The sequence below is a fragment of the Mobula hypostoma genome, chromosome 27 (assembly GCF_963921235.1).
Source record: "Mobula hypostoma chromosome 27, sMobHyp1.1, whole genome shotgun sequence".
Classification (NCBI taxonomy): Eukaryota; Metazoa; Chordata; class Chondrichthyes; order Myliobatiformes; family Myliobatidae; genus Mobula; species Mobula hypostoma.
This window is the reverse complement of record NC_086123.1, coordinates 2845115-2867088: the sequence shown is the minus strand read 5'-3', so window position 1 is coordinate 2867088 and position 21974 is coordinate 2845115.

The following is a 21974-nucleotide window of genomic DNA, read 5'->3' as shown; positions in this document are numbered from 1 at the left end:
CCTAAACGGCCACCATTCAGATAATAATCTGTTTTCCTGTTTTTGCCACCAGAGTAGATAACTTCACATTTATCCACATTAGATTGCATCTGCCATGAATTTGCCCACTCGCCTAACCTATCCAAGTCACCCTGCATCCTCTTAGCATCCTCCTCACAGCTAACACTGCCACCCAGCTTCGTGTCATCCGCAAACTTGGAGATGCTGCATTTAATTCCCTCATCCAAGTCATTAATATATATTGTAAACAACTGGGATCCCAGCACTGAGCCTTGCGGTACCCCACTAGTCACTGCCTGCCACTCTGAAAAGGTCCCGTTTATTCGCACTCTTTGCTTCCTGTCTGCCAACCAATTCTCTATCCACATCAATACCTTACCCCCAATACCGTGTGCTTTCAGTTTGCACACTAATCTCCAGTGTGGAACCTTGTCAAAAGCCTTTTGAAAATCCAAATATACCACATCCACTGGTTCTCCCCTATCCACTCTACTAGTTACATCCTCAAAAAATTCTATGAGATTCGTCAGACATGATTTTCCTTTCACAAATCCATGCTGACTTTGTCCGATGATTTCACTGCTTTCCAAATGTGCTGTTATCACATCTTTGATAACTGACTCCAGCAGTTTCCCCACCACCGATGTCAGGCTTACCGGTCTATAATTCCCTGGTTTCTCTCTCCCTCCTTTTTTAAAAAGTGGGGTTACATTAGCCACCCTCCAATCCTCAGGAACTAGTCCAGAATCTAAATAGTTTTGAAAAATTATCACTAATGCATCCACTATTTCTTGAGCTACTTCCTTAAGCACTCTGGGATGCAGACCATCTGGCCCTGGGGATTTATCTGCCTTTAATCCCTTCAATTTACCTAACACCACTTCCCTACTAACATGTATTTCCCTCAGTTCCTCCATCTCACTGGACCCTCCGTCCCCTACTATTTCCGGAAGATTATTTATGTCCTCCTTAGTGAAGACAGAAGCAAAGTAATTATTCAATTGGTCTGCCATGTCCTTGCTCCCCATAATCAATTCACCTGTTTCTGTCTGTAGGGGACCTACATTTGTCTTAACCAATCTTTTTCTTTTCACATATCTATAAAAGCTTTTACAGTCAGTTTTTATGTTCCCTGCCAGTTTTCTCTCATAATCTTTCTTCCCCTTCCTAATTAAGCCCTTTGTCCTTCTCTGCTGAACTCTGAATTTCTTCCAGTCCTCAGGTGAGCCACTTTTTCTGGCTAATTTGTATGCTTCTTCTTTGGAATTGATACTATCCCTAATTTCCCTTGTCAGCCACGAGTGCACTACCCTCCTTGGTTTATTCTTTTGCCAAATTGGGATGAACAATTGTTGTAGTTCATCCATGCGATCTTTAAATGCTTGCCATTACATATCCACCGTCAACCCTTTAAGTGTCATTTGCCAGTCTATCTTAGCTAATTCACGCCTCATACCTTCAAAGTTACCCTTCTTTAAGTTCAGAACCTTTGTTTCTGAATTAACTATGTCACTCTCCATCTTAATGAAGAATTCCACCATATTATGGTCACTCTTACCCAAGGGGCCTCTCACGACAAGATTGCTAATTGACCCTTCCTCATTGCTCAAAACCCAGTCCAGAATAGCCTGCTCTCTAGTTGGTTCCTCGACATGTTGTTCAAAAAGCCATCCTGCATACATTCCAAGAAATCCTCTTCCTCAGCACCTTTACCAATTTGGTTCACCCAATCTGCATGTAGATTGAAGTCACCCATTATAACTGCTGTTCCTTTATTGCACACATTTCTAATTTCCTGTTTAATACCATCCCCAACCTCACTACTACTGTTAGGTGGCCTGTACACAACTCCCACCAGTGTTTTCTGCCCCTTAGTGTTACGCAGCTCTACCCATATCGATTCCACATCCTCCCGGCTTATGTCCTTCCCTTCTATCGTGTTAATCTCCTCTCTAACCAGCAATGCTACCCCACCTCCCCTTCCTTCATGTCTATCCCTCCTGAATATTGAATATCCCTGAATGTTGAGCTCCCATCCTTGGTCACCCTGGAGCCATGTCTCTGTGATCCCAACTATATCATATTCATTAATAACAATCTGCACTTTTAATTCATCCACCTTGTTACGAATGCTCCTTGCATTGACACACAAAGCCTTCAGGCGTGCTTTTACAACTCTCTTAGCCCTTATACAATTATGTTGAAAAGTGACCCTTTTTGATGCTTGCCCTGGATTTGTCAGCCTGCCACTTTTACTTTCCACCTTACTATTTTTTGCTTCTACCCTCATTTTACACCCCTCTGTCTCTCTGCACTGGTTCCCATCCCCCTGTTGTGAACTAACCTTCTCTCGCCTAGCCTCTTTAATTTGATTCCCACCCCCCAACCATTCTAGTTTAAAGTCACCTCAGTAGCCCCCGCTAATCTCCCTGCCAGGATATTGGTCCCCCTAGGATTCAAGTGTAACCCGTCCTTTTTGTACAGGTCACGCCTGCGCCAAAAGAGGTCCCAATGATCCAAAAACTTGAATCCCTGCCCCCTGCTCCAATCCCTCAGCCACGCATTTATCCTCCACCTCATTGCATTCCTACTCTCACTGTCGCGTGGCACAGGCAGTAATCCCAAGATTACTACCTTTGCAGTCCTTTTTCTCAACTCCCTTCCTAGCTCCCTATATTCTCCTTTCAGGACCTCTTCCCTTTTCCTACCTATGTCATTGGTACCTATATGTACCACATATGTACCATTATGTACCACGACCTCTGGCTCCTCACCCTCTCACTTCAGGATATCTTGGACATGATCGGAAATATGCCGGACCCTGGCACCAGGGAGGCAAACTACCATCTGGGTCTCTGGACTGCGTCCACAGAATCACCTATCTGACCCCCTTTCTATCGAGTCCCCTATTACAACTGCCCTCCTCTTCCTTTCCCTACCCTTCTGAGCTACAGGGCCGGACTCTGTGCCGGAGGCACGGCCACTGTCGCTTCCCCCGGGTAAGCTGTCCCCCCCAACAGTACTCAAACAGGAGCACCTATTGTCAAGGGGCACAGCCACCAGGGTACTCTCTATTACCTGACTTTTCCCTTCCTCCTCCTAACTGTGACCCACTGGTCTGCCTCCCGTGGCCCCGGTGTGACCACCTGCCTGTAACTCCTCTCTATCAACTCCTCACTCTTCCTGACCAGAAGAAGGTCATCGAGCTGCAGCTCCAGTTCCCTAACTCGGTCCCTTAGGAGCTGCATCTCGGCGCACCTGGCGCAGATGTGGATGTCCGGGAGGCTTGGAGACTCCAGGGCCTCCCACATCCGGCACCGAGAACAACAAACTGCCCTCACACTCATACTGCCCCTCTCCTCAAATAACAACAAAAAATGAATACCAAACCTTCCTCATCTCGCCCGTTTACGTCTAAGCCCGTTGAGCCGAAGCCCTTAAGCCTTCACTCTGCTCCTGGCTCACTCTGCTGCCCGCTGTATGAGGCTCTGTTCCTTTTAAATCTTCTGCGCTTCACTACCCGACGTCACACGCCTGTGCAGTCCCGCCTCTCTGAACGCCGATGGAAAAAAAACCTGAAAAATTCAAAAATGTCTGTGAGCATGTTTAGCCTCGATGGGCCGAATGGTCTGCTATGTTGTGATAAATTGCTGAAGCAGGGTCAGATGAAGGAGAGTCACCCGTCATTGTAATCAGTTGCATTCATAGCTCCTCAGACAATGATGCAATCTGGTTTGGATGAAAGAGTATAGAACCGCAGGGCTGATCCCCTCGGCCCTAGTCAAAAATAATCTCCAATGAGAGGGAATCTAAACACGGCACTTTTGTCTTAACGGCCTCCCTTGACTTTTCATGGGATAACCAATGATATGTACCTCAACTTTCAAAGTTCAAAGTAAACTTATTGAGAACGTGAGTTGCAGGGTCCTTGAAAATGAGCCCATAGTTTGTGGAGTCGGTTCAGTGTTGAGATGGGTGAAGTTGTCTATGCTGGTTCAGGACCCTGATGGTTTAGGATAGTAGCTGTTCCTGAACCTGCTGGTGTGGGATCTGAGGCTCCTAAACCTCCCGTTGTTGGTAGTAATGAGAAGAGAGCATGCCTTCGATGATGGAGGTCCCTGACGATGGAATATTTTGGGGCAGGGGCAGGAATGGAGTTAACAGGAAGCTGCCATACAAATACCATGAAGATTTCAGAAGTGAAGAACAAACAGATTGGAGTTATTATGGAATCAAAATGTACGGAAAATTACAATGTGCGTGCAGAATGTTAATGATCACACAGCAGTGGTGTGCTTCTGTTCTGCAGTCCAGGGTCTGGTCCCTCAGCAGCCAGCAACAACTTCCATTTACTGTACATATCACCTTTAATCCAACAAAATGTAACAGGGTTCTTTGCAGGAAACAAGTCTGATGCTGAGACATGCCAGGATATGATTTTAAGCTTGCTTAACGAAGTACGTTTTAAGGGAGACACAGGAGACTGCAGATGCTGGAATCTGGGGCAACAAACATCAGGTCAAGCAGCCTCTGTAGAGGAATGGAATTGTCAGTCTTTTGGCTGGACACCCTGCACGGGACTGAGGGTGTAGGGACTAGACGACCAGTATAAGGAGTTGAAGGGAAATGGTGAGACAGGAAACTGAGGTGACATAGGTGGAGCAGCATTGTAACATTTAAGAGGAAGAAAGAGTTGAGAACAGGAGAGGATTAGGCAGGGAATTCCAGAGTTTTGATTTTTCCCGGCCAGCAGTGGATTTAGTTCAGGAGTGAGGCGTGTGTTGTGAAATTTGTTAACTTAGCAGCAGCAGTACAACATGATAATACAGAAAGAAAGAAAAACCAGGAACATAGACAAAGTATTGTTGACAATCCCTACCACCCATCCACAATCTCTGACTCATTACCATCAGGAAGGAGGTGCAGAAGTATCAAGACTAGAATTGCCTGACTGGGCAACAGCTTCTTCTCTCAGAGGTCTTGTCGCCAGGAGGGCGAGCTGTTTACTGTTTACTGTTTACTGTTTACCTGTGCTGGACACTACATGTATTTTGAATTTTATTTTATTAACTTATTTATGGTAATATTTTGCTTTATGTTCTGTCTGTGATACATGTTTTGCTGGTGACCGTGGTCGGTTCGATTGTAAATATGTACTGAATACATACAAGGTTAGATGAAAATAAGCTTGAAATTTGAACTTGGGTTATGTTCACCCCAGTGTGCCAATCTCTGCCAGCTTCCTGTATGAAGACATCATTCACAATGTAATGTTCACCGAGGACGGCTGTGCTATCCCCATGTAGAACAGATGTTAACAAATGGGAATAATGGAACCCCACTGAGGAAGACTACAATGGCTAGGAGAAGAAGTAAGGATGAAACCTCCACCCACAGGAATTGGCCAACAGCAAAGTCAACCAGTCTTGACCTGCCTTGGAAATTGTGGAGAACTCTTTATCAGCTCTGACCCGGACGTGGCTGCCATAACAACCCGGAGGCACAAGTGTTTGGAGGAAGGAGGGGTATGAGTGGAATTGGAATTGGTTTCTTATTGCCACATGTACCGAGATAGAGCGAAAAGTTTTTGTATTTTGTTCAGTCAGATAAATTTATGACACCGTGCATTGAGGAAGAACAAGGGAAAACAGTAACAATGCTAATAAAGTGTAATAGCTACAGAGAAAGTGAAGTGCAGGTGGACAGATAAGGTGCAATGTCAGAACAAGGTAGATTGTGAGGTCAAGAGTCCATCTTGTCATCCTAGGGAGCTATGCAATAGACTTATAATTCAATAGTCTTCGGAGTGGTTTGAATGGACGAGGAAGTCATGGAGAGTGTGATTCCTGCAGAGGGTAGGGGAAGGTATGCCTGGTAATAGGGTCCTGTTGTGGGTGATAGAAGTGGCAAAGAATTAAATGTTGGATACATAGAATCCAACATACAAAGGTCTCGACCAAAAAGGCCAATTAACCATTTCCCTCTGTGGATACAACCCGACCACTGAATTCATTCAGCGTTTTGCATGTTGCCGGAGCAACTCAACGCATGGGCATCGTGCGAGGAGTTCCACAGGAAACGACAGCGGCTTCTCCCATCACACAGAGCTCCACATAACAACATAAAGTTGGTGACAATGCTGAGCTAAACTGAAGAACAAATGCCTCATTGACAGACTCAAGAGATACTGCAATTGCTGGAAACCCAGTGTGCATATATCATTAACTAACTTTGAAAATGGTTGTTCCTTCAAAGCAGCTGAGAAAAAGAAGCTAATGCCACCTATTTTAGATTTACTTGCAAAGCGGGGTAGTAATTCTCCATCCCATTATCTAATAAATATAGTGAAAAGATTCAGACCTCCTCCTCTATGAATCCCACAAGCCAAGGTCTGAAATATCTTGTAAATTAGATCACCTGTCCATTAACGTTTCTCTGGATTTGGATGATTAGCCGTTTTGCTGGCCTGGCCTAAGCAACACTCACAATGCTGGAGAAGCTGCAGGTCAGACAATATTCTAGAGATAATGATTTTAAAATTAGCTACTTTTTGTCACATGTACGTTGACACATACGATGAAATGTAGTGCTTGCGTTTACGACCGACGCAGTCCAAATATGTGCTGGGGCCAACGTAGCCAGCCCACTTCTCACTCACCTAACCCGCACCTCTTTGAAATGGGGGAGGAAACCAATCTGGGGTTCATCAGCCCTCTTCCACGGGGCCCACCAGTCTGACATCCATCCCCCATGACCACTCTCTTTGCACCACAAAGTGGTCCGACTTGGACCCTAGATCCTGCCCCGACTCTTCTTTTACTGCTCTGACTCTCTAACTCTCCCTCCTCCTTGTCCATAAATCCCACCCTGTCCTCTAACTCCCCACGTTGTCCCCAAAACCATCACCATAAACCGAGAAAACAACTAAATCTGAGTATTCATTCCTTCCTAGTTATCTCCTTGACGTCCACTCACTTCGATTTTAGTCATAGTCATAGTCATACTTTATTGATCCCGAGGGAAATTGGTTTTCGTTACAGTTGCACCATAAATAATAAATGGTAATAGAACCATAATAGTTAAATAGTAATATGTAAATTATGCCAGTAAATTATGAAATAAATCCAGGACCAGCCTATTGGCTCAGGGTGTCTGACCCTCCAAGGGAGGAGTTGTAAAGTTTGATGGCCACAGGCAGGAATGACTTCCTATGACGCTCTGTGTTGCATCTCGGTGGAATGAGTCTCTGGCTGAATGTACTCCTGTGCCCAACCAGTACATTATGTAGTGGATGGGAGACATTGTCCAAGATGACATGCAACTTGGACAGCATCCTCTTTTCAGACACCACCGTCAGAGAGTCCAGTTCCATCCCCATAACATCACTGGCCTTACGAATGAGTTTGTTGATTCTGTTGGTGTCTGCTACCCTCAGCCTGCTGCCCCAGCACACAACAGCAGACATGATTGCACTGGCCACCACAGACTCGTAGAATATCCTCACCATCCGGCAGATGTTAAAGGACCTCAGTCTCCTCAGGAAATAGAGACGGCTCTGACCTTTCTTGTAAACTGCCTCAGTGTTCTTTGACCAGTCCAGTTTATTGTCAATTCATATCCCCAGGTATTTGTAATCCTCCACCATGTCCACACTGACCCCCTGGATGGAAACAGGGGTCACCGGTACCTTAGCTCTCCTCAGGTCTACCACCAGCTCCTTAGTCTTTTTCACATTAAGCTGCAGATAATTCTGCTCACACCATGTGACAAAGTTTCCTACCGTAGTCCTGTACTCAGCCTCATCTCCCTTGCTGATGCATCCAACTATGGCAGAGTCATCCGAAATCTTCTGAAGATGACAAGACTCTGTGCAGTAGTTGAAGTCCAAGGTGTAAATGGTGAAGAGGAAGGGAGACAAAATAGTCCCCTGTGGAGCCCCAGTGCTGCTGATCACTCTGTCGGACACAGAGCTCCTTAATGTCATACATAGTCACATACTTTAAAAGATTAGCTTTACTTATCACATGGGCATCAAAATATACAGTGAAATGCATCGTTAGCGTCAAATCAGATCAGTGAGGATTGTGCTGGGCAGCCCACAAGTGTTGCCACAGTCACAGCATCAACGCTGCACATCCATAACTCATTAACTCCAATTGTATGTCTTTGGAATGTGAAGAAACCAGAGCACGCGGGCGGGGGGAGAACATACACGCTCGTTAGAAACAGCGGCGGGAACTGAACCAGCAATCGGTGATCACTGGTGCTGTAATAGTGTTACACTAACTCCTATGCTACAGGCCCTTCGGCCCATCAGGTTGTACTGACCATCAAGCACCCGTTTTCCACCAATCCTAACACATTTTATTCTCCCTGAATTCCTATAACAGCCCCAAGTTTTCACTCACCTACATACCAGGGACAAGCAATGGCCAGTTAACCTCCCAATGTCCACATTCCTGGGAGATGAGAGGAGATCCGTGTGGGCTCCGGCACAAACTCCACAACAGCAGAATGTGAGGTCAGGATTGGACCCAGGTGTGGGACTGCGGTTCTACTACCAGGACATTGGGTCAGCCTTCTGTTACCCGCCTGGAAATTCCAACAGCACTCGCCAAACACGTGGACACCAGCTGCTTCCCCACCTTGCCACCCACTCTTGTGGCCTGAAATACATATCCACCCATTCATTCTGCATCCCCCTCTTAACGTGGGCTGCTTAATTGAAAGACATTGAACTTCAGAAGGGCTTCAGTCGTTCAAGAAGGCAGCACACCCCTCACAGACAAACAGAGATGGACGATACATGCTGGTCTTGCCCAGTGATGCTCTCATCCTGAAAATAATAAAAGAAAATATGAATTCTAATAATTTCCCATCAATGAATGTTGGGATAACTTACCTAAAAAGTCACCTCTTTCCTCCTCTCATCTTTACTACATAGTTCAATGCCCCAAATAAAAGTATTTCAGAAAGTCTCTTGTTTCATTCATTTGCTTTAAAATCCTACCATTATTTTCTTTAATGATGTTCTTCAGCTTAAACTAATTCTGGTGATAGCCTGTGCCTAATTCAGATTGCTACCTTGGGATATCCTCTGCTGTGTCCTCTACACTATAAATACTGCCAGAAAGTATTAACTCAGCACAATGCCATTTCAAATACACTATCATCCTTATTAACCATATAACAATTACAGCACGGAAACAGGCCATCTCGGCCCTTCTAGTCCATGCCGAACTCTTACTCTCACCTAGTCCCACCGACCTGCACTCAGCCCATAACCCTCCATTCCTTTCCTGTCCATATACCTATCCAATTTAACTTTAAACGACAACATCGAACCTGCCTCAACCACTTCTGCTGGAAGCTCATTCCACACAGCTACCACTCTCTGAGTAAAGAAGTTCCCCCTCATGTTACCCCTAAACATTTGCCCTTTAACTCTCAACTCATGTCCTCTTGTTTGAATCTCCCCCACTTATTCATTTGTAAGAGACATATTTTCTTCCTAAATTCTATTTTCCTTCAAATAATTGTTTAAATTTTCTGTGTTGAAGATGGCCTGTCCTGGGATTGAAGGACAGAGTCTGTGTGTGTGGGTGGGCTGTTGTTGTTTTGTTACTTGTGTTCTGTGTGGTTATGCTGAGCGTTGTGGACACGTTACGTTGGTACTAGAATGTGTGGTGACACCAGCGGCTGCCTCAACACGTTTGGTTGTGCTGGTTAACACAAATGACGTATTTCACTCTATGTTCCCAAGTACATGTAGTAAACAAATGTGAATCTGAATCTCAATTGATTTTGAGGGTTTCTGCTCGCCTTCCACTTCAAACCTCTTAATATCTCTTTTCTTGTCTTTTACCTCTAACATACTGCTTTTTGTTTTTAAGTTTTAAGCCTTTTTATTTTAGTGTTTTGTTCCTTGCTCCGCAATTTTGTATGGCACTGCAACTTTTTGTTAGGTAACACTCTCATCCTTTAGTGATTTAAACCAGTTCAGCAACATACTTTTTCTAAACATCTCCCACAGATTTCCCCTCAGTTTACTCTTCAGAAGTGTGCCTACAACCGAACAACCAAACAAACTAGGCAGGAACGACACTCCGGGTGTGGACAGACGTGTCAGTGCGGGAATGGAAAATGGAATTAAAATGGCTGCCCACCTGGATGTCCTGGCTGGCTCGGCATTCAGAGTGATTGTGCTCATCTGCCCCGTCCCTCCCTTCTCTGTCCCTGGCCTCCTCACTGCCAGGCTGAGGCTAAGTGAACTTTGTGTGAGTACCTCCAGCCTTTATACTGTCGTCCTGATCCACCCGGCCCCCATCATCCCATCCCTTTCCCCTCCATCGGCACATACCTCACACACTGCTCTGGCTAGTCCCCTCCCCAGCTCCTCCCTCCACTGCATGTTCAGCCTTCCTCTCCCGGCAGACTTTATCATCTTCAGCCCCTTGACACTTCCACTTATCACATCCACTCATCACCTCCTCCGTCTGCCTATCACCCACTCACCTCTTCTATCCGCCTATCATCCACTCATCACCTCCTCCATCTGCCTATCATCCACTCATCACCTCCTCAATCTGCCTATCATCCACTCATCACCATCATCTGCCTATCACCCACTCACCTCCTCCATCTGCCTATCACCCACTCATCACCTCCTCCGTCTGCCTATCACCCACTCATCACCATCATCTGCCTATCACCCACTCACCTCCTCCATCTGCCTATCACCCACTCATCACCTCCTCCGTCTGCCTAACACCCACTCACCTCCTCTATCTGCCTATCATCCACTCATCACCTCCTCCATCTGCCTATCACCCACTCTTCATCTCCTCTGTCTACGTATCACCCACTCATCTCCTCCATGTGCCTATCACACCCCTCCTCCCCTGAATCCACCCATCACCTGCCCGCTCTTGATCCTCCCATCCCTCCACCTCTTTATTCGGGCTACTGCCCCTCTACCTTTCAGTCCAGATGAAGAGTCTCGACCCTGAGATGTCAAATGACCACTCACAACACGCTGGAGGAACTCAGCAGGTCAGGCAGCATCGTGGAAAAGATCGGTCGACATTTCAGGCCGGAACCCTTCGTCAGGACTGTAGAGGGAAGGGGTAGAGGTCCTATAAAAGAAGGTGGGGAGTGGGTGGGAAGGAGAAGGCTGGTAGGTTCCAGGTGAAAAACCAGTAAGGGGAAAGACAAAGGGGTGGGGGAGGGGAAGCAGGGAAGTGATAGGCAGGAAAGGTAAAGAAGGAATAGGGGAAAACACAATGGGTAGTAGAAGGAGGCTACTGCCATGATGAGGCTAAACTCCAGTTGGAGGTGCAACACCTCATATACCGTCTGGGTAGTCTCCAGCCCCTTGGTATAACAAAGAATTCTCCAACTTCTGGTAATTCCCTCCCCCTCCTTTCCTCTGTCCCTATTTCACTCTGCCCCCTCCCCCAGCTGCCTACCACCTCCCTCTTGGTTCCGCCTCCTTCTACTACCCATTGTGTTTTCCCCTATTCCTTCTTCACCTTTCCTGACTATCCCCTCCCTGCTTCCCCTTCCCCACTCCTTTATCTTTCCCCTTACTGGTTTTTCACCTGGAACCTACCAGCCTTCTCCTTCCCACCCTCCCCCCACCTTCTTTATAGGGCCTCTGCCCCTTCCCTCTATAGTCCTGACGAAGGGTTCCGCCCCAAAACATCGACTGATCGTTTCCACGGATGCTGCCCAACCTGCTGAGTTCCTCCAGCATGTTCTGAGTGTTGCTTTGACCCCAGCATCTGCAGACTATTTTGTGTTTACAACTGACCATTTCCCTCCACTGAAGCTGCCCGAGCGACCCACTGTTCCCCCAACAGTTTGTGTGTTGTTCCCGTTTCCTGCACCTGCAGTGTCATGTGTCTCTAAGTTATGGGCAGGAGGGCACCGCTCATCTCCTTAGGCCTGTGACACTGTTGAAGAGGAGAACAGCTGATTGGAGTGATCAGCTCCACATCCACATCCACACTCACCCCAGTGTCGGCCCACCTGCCCCTCAGGGGTCTCAGCACCAGGGGGACCCAACTTTTCCGTAACTCAGGGAGCGCACGTGCCTTTAAATCCAATTCCCTCCCCAGCCCAATCTCGTCACCCTTATTTCCCTCTCTGTCTCACTTGTCCACCCCACTGGGGCTGGCATGAAGAGGTTCCTTTCCTGCTGATGGCACTGCTGTGAGACCAGCTGCCAGATTGGTGGGCAAAAGTTGGCAATTAGTGATTCCTAATGGGAGTATTTACCTACTGTTCCCATGGGATTCATGTCAGTCCTTGAAGAGCAGTGTCATCCAAACTGTCACCCCTCTTCTTATTACACTGTGGTGGTGCGATCTCGAGTTGAGCACGATGTTCTCCTAAGGGGTTATCCCCGAATGGAGAACGCCTGTGCATGACCGTTTAATGTGGGAAGGGGGATGCACAGACAGCCAGCATACAGTCCCTGACAGCTCAGGGGTCAGGGGTCAGGGGTCAGGCATGGAATACAAGATGACCAAGGCCTTTCACTGCTGCAGCCTTCCTTTACCTTCACCTGCCATTGTGATGTGTCGTCGTCTTCTGCCACCTCCACCACTGAGGTCTTGGATCACCCGTTGTCTGGAGCTTCCCCACTGGACTTACCACCATGGGTGACCTTACCAGCAGCTAAGCTCCACACAGCGTCACTCTCTCATGATCTCCAGAATGCCCATGCCTCTCCACCATGATAATATGACGACCTTCAGAAAGTATTACTCCTTTTAAGGACCCACTGACTACCCTTTGATTCCTTTCTCACTTACCTTCACAAGGGGTAACTTACGGAGGCCATTGACCCAACCAGTAGGTCTTTGGGGTGTGGCATGAATGCAAAGCACCCGGGGAAAACCTGCATCACCGGACAAGTGTGCAGACTACACACAGACAGCACTAGGGGTCTGGAATAAACACGGGTGATTGGAACTGAGAGTCAGCAGCACTACCTGCTGTGCCGCACCTTATAGCTTCAAAGAGACATAGAACATTTTAGCTCAGAAACGTCCTTTAGCCCATCTAGTCCGTGCTGAACCATTACTCTGCCTAATCCTGTCGAGCTGCACCTTGACCACAGCTCTCCAAACTCCTCTCCTTCATGTACTTATCCAAACTTCTCTTCGACGCTGAAACCAGATCCACATCCACCACTCTGCTGGTGGCTAGTTCCATACTTGCACACAAGAGGGTGCAGAGCAAATATGTCAAATAAACATTGGGATCCAGTGCTGAGAATTACACACAACTTCTGTGTGTGTGAAGAAGATTCCCCTTAAATATTTCACCTTTCACCCTTTGACCTCCAGTTGTAGTCTCACCCAACTTGTATGGAAAAAGAACTTGCTTGCATTTACTCTGTCTATACCCCTCTTCATTTTGTATACATAAATAGTGCAAACCAGGCAGTGTTTGTGGGTTCATGAACCATTCAGAAATCTGTCAGTGCAGGGCAAGGAGCTGTCCTAAATTGTTGAGTGTGGGTCTTCAGGCTGCTGTACCTCCTCCCCAGTGGTAGTAACTAACACGAAGAGGGCATGTCCTCGGTGGTGAGGGTGCTCTGCGATGAATGCCACTTTCTTGAGGCACAGCCTCTCGAGGACGTCCTTGATGATTGGAAGGCTCATGCCCACGATGGAGCTGTCTGAGTGTCCAACCCTCTGTAACTTCTTTAGGAAGCGTACCCGTGCTGTCAACGTGTCCAACCACAAGCAGACACAAGGAATTTAGTATAACCTCCTGACTTTACAATTTATAATGACCTTTGAAATAAAACTTAGAGACTGTTTGCTTTTTTGATGGTTATGTTAACCTTCCACACAATGACTGCCAAATTTGTAATCCAAGGTAGAGTTGTGGGAATTTATGACACAAGAGACTATTTAATCCATTATATGCATCCATCCTCCACAACTAGACCTGTAGCATTGCAGGTCATGCCTCTTCAATACACATCCAAGTTATGAGCTGGGAAGGCACAGGAGCAAAGCGTACAGTGCAGTCACTTTACGGTGCCAGCAATAACCGATCAGGATCGATTTCCACCATGTCTGTGAGGAGTTTGTACATTCTCCCCATGACTGTATGGGTTTCCGCTGGGTGTTCCAGTTTTCTTCCACGTCTCAAAGACGTACGATTAGAGTTAGTAAATTGTGGGCATAACACGTTGGCACCGGAAGTGAGGCGACACTTACAGGCTACTCCCTGCACAGTCCTCACTGATATTCATGCAAAGATTCGCATTTCCCTGTATGTTTCAATGTTTCGATGTGCGTGTGACAAATAAAGCTAATCTCTATCTTTATGAGTGTTTTCCCCTCTTTCAACCCTCCAATCAATGGTTCCCCATTTTGACCCCTCCCCATTAGAGGAATAGGTGTTAGTATTTCATCAGAGACCCTCATCATTTTGAAAGTTTGTAAGTCTCCTCTTCACCTTCTCTATTCCAAAGAACACCACCAAACTTTCCTCACAGTTACAAATTCCCAGTCCTGGGAACTCCCTTGTAAATTTCACCTAACCCCTTCATTCTAATCACGTCTTCCTTGTAGACTGTTGTTAAGCTATGGTGTGTCAGTAAAATGTGAATGGTAATGACTGTGATATAGATCCCTAGGGAAAGCCACTTCCCATCTATCTCTTTTGTGAATTCCCACCCTTCCTCACCATCCCCGCCATCACTCCAGCTCCTTGCTTCTTGTCACCTCATTCTTTGTTCACCGTCCTACACTGGAATGGCTTTCGAAAATCCAGATAAATTATATCTACTGCATTACCATTGTTTAATCTTGTGCTTACCTTTTCAAAAATTAATCAATAGGGTTGATCAAGCAAGATTTTCTTTCTTGAATTCCTTGCCAACTGTTTATTTTTATACTTTTACCTCATTTACCTTGCCACAGCTTGTTACTTTCAATCCTGAAGCCAGTTGTTTTATACAAGCTGACACAGAACATTCTTTTCCAGGACCCTGAATGTAGCCCACTAGCCTTTCATGTGGCACTTTTTCAAATGCTTTCTTATAGTCCATATCAAAGTACAAAGTATATGATCAAAGTACATATATGTCACCATATACTCCCATGAGGTTCATTTTGGTTTATGTATTCTATGGTCCTGATTACTATACAGGTAGCTATATGATGGTGACACTTAAGTCTGAAAATTTACGTGCAGGGGAATAACAAAAATGTGCACCGAATCTAAAGTAGCTTTTCCAGACCAAGAAAGCATCAATTTCCATTTTCCTCAAAAACACTTTACAGACTAAATCATTTTATAGATTATGTCGGCTGCATTCCCTTCTTCGACCTTCTTTGCAACTTCAGCAAAAAATTAGTTAAATTGGTGAATCCCTGTTGATTCTCCTCAATTATCTCAATTGGCAAACTTGGTGTGTGGTGGAAAGTGTGCTGACTGGCTGAATTATGGCCTGGTGAGGGAACACCTACGCCTTTGAGTGGAAAATCCTAGAAAAGGTAGTGGATTCAGCCCAGTACATCACAGATAAAACCCTCCCAACCATTGAGCACATCTACATGAAACCCTGTCGTAGAAAAACAGCATCCATCATCGAAGATCCTGACCACCCAGGCCATGCTCTCTTCTCGCTGCTGCCATTAGGTAAGCCTTCCCCACGAGTGGGTACTGCCGCAAGGCAGCAGAAGTTTGAACTCAGAGTTCTTCCTCACCGAGATAAGCTGCCAACCACGGCTGACAAGCCCCATCTGCCCAGAGAAACGGGTTTTAAGGCATCAGTAACCTGCCTTTGCCCCTTCTCCTGTCAGTAGAAACGGTTCGCCCGGGTTTAGTAGCTAAGCCACATGTGAGGGCCAAGAGCTGGAAATGGTTGTCAGAGGCTATTTGAGATGCACTCCATAGGGAGTATTTAACAGGTAGTGTGAGCTCGTCCCCACTCCCACCCCTACAGCTATGACAACCTTAAGGAATCCCTTTTCTTTTTTTTCTAATATTATCCCAATCAATTTTGCGGAAACTAAAATCTCCCAATTTCAGCACTCTGTTGTTCATGCACAACACTGTATCCCTGGAGGTGCTCTTCTACCTCCCTCTCACTGGGACAAGGCCTGTAGAATAACATTCCAAAGACAAACAGCTTGGGTTGGGTGGTTCTGCACAGGAAGTATCATGATACTTGTGAGCGGCCAGCATTATCCTTGTGGATTGGATTTGATGCAAACAATGCATTTCACTTTATGTTTTGACATACACGTGACAAATAAAGGTAATGTTTATCTTCATAGATCATAGTGTCATAGAAAAGTACAGAACAGATAAGGGCCCTTCAGCCCATCTAGTCTGTACCAAACCATTTGAGCTGCCTAGTCCCATCGTCCTGCCCCCGGACCATGGGCCTCCATACACTGCCCATTCACGTACCTATCCAAACTCCTCTTAAATGTTGATATCAAGCTTGCATGTACCACTTGTGCTGGCAGCTCATTCCACACTCTCATGATCCTCTGAATGAAGAAGTTTCCCCTCGTGGTCCCCTTAAACTTTTCACCTTTCACTCTTAACACCTGACCCCTAGTTGTAGTCCCACCCAACTTCAACCTGTCTTGAACTTCCCAAGTCTCTACCACCACCACCTCTCTTTTTTCTCTCCTCTGAGCCTTGTATTGATGTATATATTAGTAACCAATCCTCAGTGTTGTTAGATCACATTTCCATTATTACCAAAGCACCTTCTCATCTAATTCCCCAAACTTTCTGGACTAAACGCCAACATTCTGAACTTGTAATCTCATAGTTCTCGTCTGATCCTGTCTAATACAGTACTACTTCCTTCTCAAATACTGTACAACACTCCCATTCCTTTATGCATCTTATTCCTCTTTTCAGTTTCTACATATTGGTTCCCATCTCCTCACTGATCTCACTTAAACCCTCGCCCAGTCACGTAAACCTCACAGCAAGGACATGGCTCCCTGTTGAGGCGTCCAAGAACTAAACCTAAATCCCCAAAATTCACCATACTCCTGGAGTGATTGTAAACTCAGGCCTTGACAGGGTGTCAAGTTAATTAGTTTTTATTATCCTGTGCCCAAGTATGGAGAGGTACAGGTACAATGATCTGCTGCTTGTAGCAGTATCACAGGCACACAGGTGCAGGCAACACACATATATAAGTTATAGAAGACAGTGAAGAGAGGAAATAGACTGTTTCAAAACAAGACTTTAGTGTGAAAAAAGGCTCAGTCAGAGACTTAACATGTTAGCGCACGAGGTGCTCCAGTGTTCCATTGATGAGTTTGGATAAGGGTTGTACAGATCAGTTCTAGAACTTGGAGGTTGTAAGAAACTCAGAATCAGAATCAGGTTTATTATCACCGGCATGTGTCGTGAAATTTGTTAGCTTAGCAGCAGCAGTTCGATGCAATACATAATATAGAAGAAGAAAAAAAAATAATAATAAAATAATAATAATAATAAATAAGTAAATCAATTACAGTACTGTATACATATATTGAATAGATTAAAAATCATGTAGAAAACAGAAATACTGTATATTTTAAAAAGTGAGGTAGTGTCCAAGGGTTCAATGTTCATTTAGGAATCAGATGGAAGAGGGGAAGAAGCTGTTTCTGAATCGCTGAGTGTGTGCCTTCAGGCTTCTATACCTCCTAGCCGATGGTAACAGTGAGAAAAGGACATGCTCTGGGTGCTGGAGGTCCTTAATAATGGACACTGTCTTTCTGAGACACCGCTCTTTGAAGACGTCTTGGCTACTTTGTAGATTAGTGCCCAAGATGGAACTGACTAAATTTACAACCCTCTGCAATTTTTTCTGTCCTGTGCAGTAGCCCCTCCATACCAGACAGTGATGCAGCCTGTCAGAATGCTCTCCACGGTACAACTATAGAAGTTGACACACCAAATCTCTTCAAACTCCTAATGAAGTATAGCTGCTGTCTTGCCTTCTTTATAACTACATCGATATGTTGGCACCAGGTTAGAAGCTCAGAGATCTTGACACCCAGGAACTTGAAGCTGCTCACTCTCTCCACTTCTGATCCCTCTATGAGGATTGGTATGTGTTCCTTCATCTTACCCTTCTGAAGTCCACAACCAGCTCTTTCATCTTACTGACGTTTAGTGCCAGGTTGTTGCTGCGGCACCACTCCACTAGTTGGCATATCTCAGTCCTGTACGCCCTCTGGTCACCACCTGAGATTATATACTCAATGGTTGTATCGTCAGCTAATTTATAGATGGTATTTGCGCTATGCCTTTCCACACAGTCATGTGATATAGAGAGTAGAGCAGTGGGCTAAGCACACACCCCTGAGGTGCACTGGTGTTGATCGTCAGCGAGGAGGATATGTTATCACCAATCCGCACAGACTGTGGTCTTCCGGTTAGGAAGTCAAGGATCCAGTTGCAGAAGGATGTATAGAGGCCCAGGTTCTGCAACTTCTCAATCAGAATTGTGGGAATGATGGTATTAAATGTTGAGCTATAGTCGATGAACACCATCCTGACATAGGGCTTGTGTTGTCCAGATGGTCTAAAGCTGTGTGAAGAGCCATTGAGATTGCATCTGCTGTTGACCTATTGTGGCGATAGACAAATTGCAATGGATCCAGGTCCTTACTGAGGTAGGAGTTCAGTCTCGTCATGACCAAACTCTCAAAGCATTTCATCACTATCGATGTGAGTGCTACCAGGCGATAGTCATTAAAGCAGCCCACATTCCTCTTCTTAGGCACTGGTACAATTATTGCCTTTTTGAAGCAAGTGGGAATTTCCACCCATATCAATGAGAGGTTGAAAATGTCCTTGAATACTCCCGCTAGTTGGTTGGCACAGGTTTTCAGAGCCTTACCAAGTACTCCATCAGGACCTTCCACCTTGCGAGGGTTCACTTTCTTTAAAGACAGCCTAACATCAGCCTCTGAGATGGAGATCACAGGGTCATCAGGTGCAGCAGGGATCTTCACAGCTGTAGTTGTGTTCTCCCAGTCAAAGTGTGCATACAAGGCGTTGAGTTCATCTGGTAGTGAAGCTTCACTGCCATTCATGCTATTGGGTTTCGCTTTGTAGGATGTATTGTCTTGCAAACCCTGCCAGAGTTGTTGTGTATCTGATGTCGCCTTCAACCTCATTCGAAATAGTCTCTTCACCCTTGAAATAGCCGTCCGCAAATCATACCTGGTTTTCTGGTACAGGCCTGGGTCACCAGAGTTGAATGTCACAGATCTAGTCTTCAGCAGCCGATGTACCTCCTGGTTCATCCACAGCTTTTGGTCTTTGTAGGCACACACTCATCCACACAGGTTTTAATGAAGTCGGTAACAACTGCAGCATACTCATCCAGGTTCAAAGATGAATCCCTGAATACAGTCCAGTCCATCGATTCAAAGCGGTCCTGTAGGTGCTCCTGTGCTTCCCTTGTCCAAACCTTCTTGGTCCTCACTGCTGGTGCTGCAGTCTTCAGTCTCTGCCTGTACTTAGGGAGTAGAAGTACAGCCAGGTGATCAGATTTCCTGAAGTGAGGGCGTGGAATAGCATGGTAGGTATTCTTGATGGTGTAATAATGGTCCAGTGTGTTTTTTCCTCTGGTATTGCAAGTGATCTGTTGATAGTAATTGCTTAGTGAATTTTTTCAGATTGACCTGGTTAAAATCTCTCAAAACAAAGGCGCTAGAGTGTGCTGTTTTGTGCATGTTGATCCCTTTGCTCCGATCATCTAAAGCCTGCTTGACGTTGGCCTGAGGTGGAATGTATACCTCTACCAAAATGAGCCCAGAGAGTTCCCGTGGTAGGTAAAAAGGACAGCACTAAGCTGCAAGAATTCCAGGTCTGGGTGTTCTTGCACTCGCTGATATGGATCTTAAGGCTCTGTTGCCTCCCTGGCTTCTTATTTCTACAGTTGATAGCATGTGTAAGGAGAGTAATACAGAGAATATGAACTTTTAACTTCCTTCAAACATTTGTCCTTCAATATTGTTGGTTCAGGTATGTACAACACCTGGTTTACTCTTAGATAAAATTCTCCTTGTCAAATCACTTAACATGACCCCAGGGTAAAGGACATAGAGGCCATGCAATCTCCTAAAAGGTCTGCTTTTCTACAACACATGTAAAAGTTACTGGTGAACACAGCTGCCTGGCCTGCTGCATTCACCAGCAACTTCTATGTGTGTTGCTTGGAATTCCAGCATCTGCAGATTTCCTCGTGTTTCTGCTTGTCTACACTTGGCAGCTCCTCCTTACCCACCCTTTGTTGCCATGGTCCCCACTATAATCCTGCAAGTGTCACCGCCACTTCCACGATCAGAAACACAAATGTCCCAATGAAGAGTCTCGGCCTGATTACTCTTCCATAGATCCTGCCTGCCCTACTGAGTTCCTCTAGCATTTTGTCTGCGTTATTCCTATGATCAGTATTGGTTTGAAATGGTACATATTCTCAGAAAGCTCTAACACATTACCTGGAAACTTGTCGGGGTTGTCTACTGTATATGATACTCCCAGTGCAGCCACCTCTACATCAGTGAGACCCGACACAGGTTGGAGGAATGCTTCATCAAGCACCTTCACTCCTTCCACCATAAGAGGTGGGATTTCCCAGTGCCTGACCATTGTAATTCTACAAACGTTTGTACTTCCCATTCCCATTCCGGCACATTGGTCCATGACCTCCTCTACTGCCATGATGAGGCCACCCTCAGGTTGGAGGAGCAACACCTCGCATTTCATCTGGGTAGTGCCCAATCTGACAGCCTGAACATCGATTTCTCCAATTTATGGTCATTTCTCCCCTCACAATCTTCTCTCGTTTTCTCTTACTCCTTCCCTTCTCCTCACCTGCCCATCACTTTCTCTGGTGCCTCTCCTCCTTCTCTTTCTCCCATGGTTCACTCTCCTTTCCTGTCGGATTCCTCCTTTTTCAGCCCTTTATCTTTTCCACCAATCTCCACCCAGTTTCTCACTTCGTCCCCCTTCCCCACCCACTGACCTTTCCCCTCACCTGACCTCAGCTATTACCTGCCAGCTTGTACTGGTTCCCCTCTCCTCCCCTTCTGATTCTAGCTTTTTCGCCCTTCCTTTCCAGTCCTGATGAAGGCCTGAGACATCGACTGTTTATTCCCCTCTACAGATGCTGCCTGACTCGTGGAGATCCTCCAGCATTTTGTGTGTGTTGCTGAGGATTTCCAGTGCCAGCAGAATCTCTTGTGTTAATGTAATTTATGTTTGCCTCATTTATAATCATGCTGCTGCTGCGAAAGTCTAATTTTCATGACATTTAAGTCTGGGTATGTATGCCTATGACATTAAACCTGAACTTGAACAAGCACAGGCTGTCTAGAACCTCCTTTCCTTGCCTTGAGTGTCATTTTGAACTCAGCTCAATCTCCATTAAAATGTTAATGCAGGGTCTTCCTAGTCCTCATGCTTTCAGCCTACGGCTCTGCAGTATCACACACTATTTTATGCAGAGGTAAGTGCATTCACAGGTTACCTTTTAGCTACAGAACTATTTAACCTTTCGAGCCTAACACTGAATGCTATCCACAAAAAATATTAATTGCTAATGACAGATGGATAACTCATTCACAGTGACTCACACACTCTTGACTACTGTCTGTTTGCCCATTGGCTTGCCACTCCTGATGGACCTCACTGCCTGCCTCTGCTGCTGCACATCTCTTCTTGGGTGGTTCCTTGGGATGGAGAGGGACTTGCTTCTTTTGTGGGTTCTGAAACGGCTGTTGAGGCCAAAAGCCTTAGATTCTTCTATAAATGGGTCAGGGGATACTGATGGGTGGGTTGGTAGTCAGAAGGTGGGAGGGTCTTTCTGCCATTTACAGGGGTGGTGGGGGGCTTCTGTTCATTCCTCATCCATGGACTCAAGGATTCTCATGTTATCCCAATATTCCTTCTCCATTTTTTCACGGCCA